This window comes from Thermobia domestica, chromosome 6 (assembly GCF_964235325.1).
Source record: "Thermobia domestica chromosome 6, izTheDome1.hap1.1, whole genome shotgun sequence".
Taxonomy (NCBI): Eukaryota; Metazoa; Arthropoda; class Insecta; order Zygentoma; family Lepismatidae; genus Thermobia; species Thermobia domestica.
Genome location: NC_137459.1, coordinates 290,114,371 through 290,120,229, shown reverse-complemented (window position 1 = coordinate 290,120,229; position 5,859 = coordinate 290,114,371). Strand labels below are relative to the sequence as shown.

General features: G+C 40.2%; 1 pseudogene; it reads left to right on the top strand.

Moving 5' to 3' along the window:
• The first annotated feature begins 417 nt into the window (after window positions 1–417).
• Window positions 418–1,637, top strand: LOC145687579 (succinate--CoA ligase [ADP-forming] subunit beta, mitochondrial pseudogene; annotated as a pseudogene).
• Window positions 1,638–5,859: the final 4,222 nt, after the last annotated feature.

The following is a 5,859-nucleotide window of genomic DNA, read 5'->3' as shown; positions in this document are numbered from 1 at the left end:
CTAACGGTAACCACGCCATGGGGACTTTATCAGCCTCAACGATTACCATTTGGGCTAACGTGCAGTCCATATATATTTCAGAAGGTTATAGATCAGGTACTGCAGAATGTGCCATTTGTTTTCGCTTTCCTAGGTGAAATTTTGATAGCTGGTAAAGAAAAAGAGGATTGTTTGCAACGCACTACTTACGTTTTAGAATGATTACAATCATATAATGTTAAAGTGAGGTTTGGCAAATGCCAATTTTTGCAATCGACAATTGAGTATCCGGGTTACACAATCTCTGCTGAAGGAATACGTCCACTACAGAAGCACGAAGAAGCAATTTTGAAATGCCAGACTCCTATGGATGCAAAACAGTTGAAGTCCTACCTTGGAATGCTTATTTTTTTAAAAAAAAATAAGAACGTACCTAACATGTCTTTACAATCGCCACAGATGGCGACACGATGTCCTCCGCCTCCATTCGGGTTGGCCAAAACACCTGATGAGGCGGCGAAACATGCCAAGGCCTTGAAAGATATCGTGTTAAAGGTTCAAGTGTTAGCCGGAGGACGAGGGAAGGGTTCCTTCAAAAATGGTCTTAAAGGTGGTGTCAGGATGGTTTATACCCCAGAAGAAGCGAAGGATATTGCTAGCAAGATGATAGGACAATATTTGGTTACCAGACAAGCAGGAGAGAAAGGACGAATATGTAATCTTGTGATGGTTACAGAACGCAAATTCCAGAGGAAAGAATACTACATGGCTATAATGATGGAGCGATCTTTCGGAGGCCCAGTGTTGATTGCTTCGTCACAGGGAGGAGTAGAGATCGAAGAAGTCGCAGCGGAAAATCCAGATGCAATTATTACCATGCCTATTGACATTATGAAAGGATTTTCAAAGAAAGATGGAGAAAAACATCGCTGAGAAAATGGGCTTAAAAGAGAAAAAAGACTCAGACAGCGGACATCCTGCTGAAACTACAATCTCTTTCTTGAGAAAGACGCGCTGCTGGTAGAAGTTAATCCTTATGTCGAAGACACGTCAGGAAACTATTTTTGCTGAAACGCAAAATTCCGATTCGATGACAACGCTGAATTCGGCAAAATGAGTTCTTTGCCCTGAGAGACTGGAGCCAAGAGGACGAAAAGGAAGTAGCAGCTGCGAAGTCTGATCTTAACTACATTGCTTTGGATGGACAAATCGGCTGCTTAGTAAACGGAGCTGGACTGGCAATGACTACCATGGGCATTATCAAGTAGCACGGTGGAGATCCTGCAAACTTTCTGGACGTCGGAGGATTTGCCACAGCACCTCAAGTAAAGGAGGCATTTAAAATCATAACATCAGATCCAAAGGTAGATGCTATTTTGGTTAATATATTTGGAGGAATTATGAGATGTGATATAATTGTTGAAGGTATTATTGCTGCAGCCAAAGAACTCAATTTACGTGTTCCTATTGTTGTTCGATTACAGGGAACAAATGTTGACGAGGCGAAGCGTTTGATTTCAGGTTCACGTCTAAGAATTTTGTCTCATGAGGTTTTTGAAGATGCAGCGGCTCTCATTGTAAAATTAGCCTAGATCGTCACTCTTGCCCGATCTATACCAATAGAAATTAATTTTGAAATTCCAGCCGCATCAGAATAATTTTTCGCAGAATTCGAAATGACTGAATATATATATATATATATATATATATATATATATATATATATATATATATATATATATATATATATATATATATATATATCTTTGGTTTTTTAAAACTGTAATTGTTGCGTTGAATAGCGTCAAAAACAAAAACTTGTAATTTATAGTTCTATTTCGTTCTATCGACGTTACTTTTACTCTACTGTTTTCGAAACAAAATTGCGGAAATATAAATATTGACTTTAAATGTATAATTTAAATTTGATAAACAATAAAAAAAATGTAAATTTTATTTGTATTAAATAAACCGACATAAACTTCATGGATAATGAATAAATAATGAATTATTAGGGGAAAATGATTAATTATTATGTTTCCAGTTCTTTTCAACTAACTGTACTGGAGGGTTATGTCCAAAGCATTTTCGGTGTATTCCTGGTTATATGGCTTTGTATTATAGCAGAACGTATTACTATCATGTGGAATTATATGAAAACGTCTCAAGTTATCAACTAAAACGGCTACTAACAAAATATGCAAACACTTTCATCTACTACACAAGATATTATCAAGGGAGGGGCTAAACCATAGTTTGCAGTTTTATCCAGTGCAAAGCAGGATTGAAGCCCATTTTATCCGGTGTATACCTGAGCGTCAAAGGGGGCTATAGCCACTATAGCCCACTTGTATCCTCCTCTGTACACACACACACACACACACACACACACACACACATATATATATATATATATATATATATATATATATATATATATATATATATATATATATAAAGATGGTGATCAGAAAAATGGAAACACCTGAACGACATTACAACTTACCAGATTAATATGGTGTCGGGCCACCTTTCGCCTTCAGAACAGCCCTGATGCGACGTGGGATGGAGGCATAGTGGTCGTGAATGGTAGCAAGTGGAATTTTACACCATTCCTCGTGCAGGGTATCGGCCAGTTCTGTGAGAGAGGATGGAGATGGAAATCGTCGCCGGAGTCGTGTTTTCAAGACGGACCACAGATGTTCAATTATGTTGTGATCTGGGGATTGGGCGGGCCAGGGAAGGTGTTGAACTTCATCATGATGTTCCTCAGACCACGCTGCAAAAACGCCAGCTGTGTGAATGGGTGCATTATCATCGTGGAAGATGTCGTCATTGTCCGAGAACAACATCCGGACCATAGGATGCAAGTGGTCTCCTAAAATTGCGACAAAATCGTTGGCAGTGATTCGTACGCTAAGTGTGATCACAGCACCCAATGAAAACCATGATATGGCGGCCCACAGCATCACCGAGCCGCCTTCATGTTTCACACTTGGGCGAAGACACTGCAGATCATAAGCTTCTTTGGGCGTTCTCCACACATAAACACGGCCCGTGGATGGGAATAGTGTGAAGGATGACTCATCCGACCATATCACACGTTTCCAGTCCTCAACGGTCCAAGTTGCATGGTCGCGGCACCATTTGCGGCCTGCGAAATCGTTATGGTCCCTGATGAGTGGTTTGGCCCGTGCAACACGACCCAGTAAGTTCATGTCATGCAATTCGCGGCGGACTGTGATTGACGAAACAGGGTGAGGGGGGTGCTGATTGAGTTCCTCCATACTACGTCAGGCGCAGTGGAACAGCAGTGTCCAGTGGCTGCAGAAGACGGAGGTAGTGTAAAATGGGAGACCTCTCAGATTTTCAAAGAGGACAAATTGTTGGTGCGCGGTTATGTGGAGTGAGTGTGACGGCAGTGGCTACTGTGTTAGGTGTGTCGCGTGGGACAGTGTCGAAGGTGATAACGGCCTACACAACACACGGGAAAACCACATCGGGGAATCGGAACAGTGGGCGGAAGAAAATCATGAGTGACAGGTTACGCCGGGCATTAAAGCGCATTGTCACGCAGAACCGTCGTGAAACTGCGGAGCAAGTGACGGAGGAACTCAATCAGCACCTCCCCAACCCTCTCTCGACAATCATAGTCCGGCGCGAATTACATGACATGAACTTACGGGGTCGTGTTGCACGGGCCAAACCGCTCATCAGGGACCATAACGATTTCGCAGGCCGCAAATGGTGCCGCGACCATGCAACTTGGACCATTGAGAACTGGAAACGTGTGATATGGTCGGATGAGTCATCCTTCACCCTTTTCCCAACCACGGGCCGTGCTTATTTGTGGAGAACGCCCAAAGAAGCTTATGATCTGCAATGTCCCCGCCCAACTGTGAAACATGAAGGCGGTTCGGTGATGCTGCGGGCCGCCATATCATGGTTTTCATTGGGTCCTGTGGTCACACTTAGCGGACGAATCAGTGGCAACGATTATGTCGCAATTTTAGGAGACCATTTGCACCCTATGGTCTGGATGTTGTTCCCGGACAATGACGCCATCTTCCCGGATGATAATGCACCCATTCACACAGCTGACGTTGTTGCAGCGTGGTTTGAGGAACATCGGGATGAAGTTCAACACCTCCCCTGGCCCGCCCAATCCCCAGATCTCAACACAATTGAGCATCTGTGGTACGTCTTGGAAACACGACTCCGGCGACGATTTCCACCTCCATCCTCTCTCACAGAACTGGCCGATGCTCTGCACGAGGAATGATGTAAAACTCCACTTGCTACCATTCACGGCCTCTATGTCTCCATCTGACGTCGCATCAAGGTCGTTTTGAATGCGAAAGGTGGCCCTGCACCATATTAATCTGGTAAGTTGCAATTTCGTTCAGGTGTTTCCACTTTTCTGATCACCATCTGTATATATATAAGTTCCACCACCAGCCTTGTCGGTCACCAATGACATGAATATGTGTTGTTTGTATCATATAAGTATTCTGCTGACAAAGTAATATTACAATAAATGTAGGGTAATGTTACTGCATCCTGCATGTATGAAGGGAAGAAGAAAAAAACTGTCGCAAAACACTTCGCACACTGAATGAAGCAAAACACTGCACTTCAGTTTATTTCACTACTTATGTGTGAGTTTGTGTTTTTCGTAATCTGTTCCTTGTTATACCGGAATACATGTTACTTGGAGGTATGTATTCAGTCATATGTATTTAATTGTCATTATCACTGAAGTTCTCACTTCCATAACTGATAATAATATTTAATACTCTGCAAGAAAAGATTCCTCAGGATCTTGTTGTTTGGCTCAGTCCACATTTTCCATTGTTGATATCTAACATTGCGGATAAGGCATATATCGAAACTGCTACTGCTGCTGTTGTTCTTTTGTTGATGATTTTGATATGTTGTTGTGTAGGCGTGATCATTTAGTGTTTTTGTTTATGCGTGTAGTAATTACATTCATTTACAGATATTAGGACAAACACAATTGTTAAGTCTGCACCATTACTTAGAAGTAGTGAAATGAGTCCCTTTTTATAGCTTGAATATCATTAAGTTGGAAGAAATCATTGACATACCATTAACATTAAGAACTATAGTAGGCGTAGAAGGCTTAATTGTTGGATATTCATTTAATGTATCATCATAGAGGTGTATCGAAGAACAATCTGGGGTTGTGTGTGAATCTGTTTTTGAAGAAACATATTTGACAGATTGAATATGTGAATTTGAAACATTATTTGGGATTAATTTAATTTTGAATAGTTTGTATATTATAAATGACAAAATTATTAAAATGATTACTAAAATAGTAATTATAGGGATGACTAAAGTATAATATGATTGCATTGTGGAGCGTACGTAGAAAGGCAAAAGAAAACAAAAGATTCAGAAAATGAAGTTGTTGCTTTGTTGTTCTTCTTTGAAATATGCTTAGCATAATTTTAATAATAACCAACTATTATTTTTTTCTTTTCTTTTTCTTTTCTTTTTTCTTTCTTTTTTAATTTACTAGTTGCTTTGAAGGATGTTTTGCTTACCTATTGCCTAGTTAATCTGCTGTGAAATAGACTCTACTTGAAAATTTGTTTCGCAAAATTTATATTCATAGCCTACTCACGTTTCAATAACTTAATATTTGATTTCTTTGTTGGTTTCTTTAATCATTTTCAGGCCTGTGAATATGAGTATTTGGTTCAGTTACTACCTGATTCAGCCTGTACATTTTAATAACTAGAGCTACAATAAGAATTAGTAATACAAATCCTACAAGTATAAAAATAATTCCAATGTTATAAGTAATATGAGTATCAAAGTGAGCCGATTTTGGCATAGTAGGTTTGACTGCGA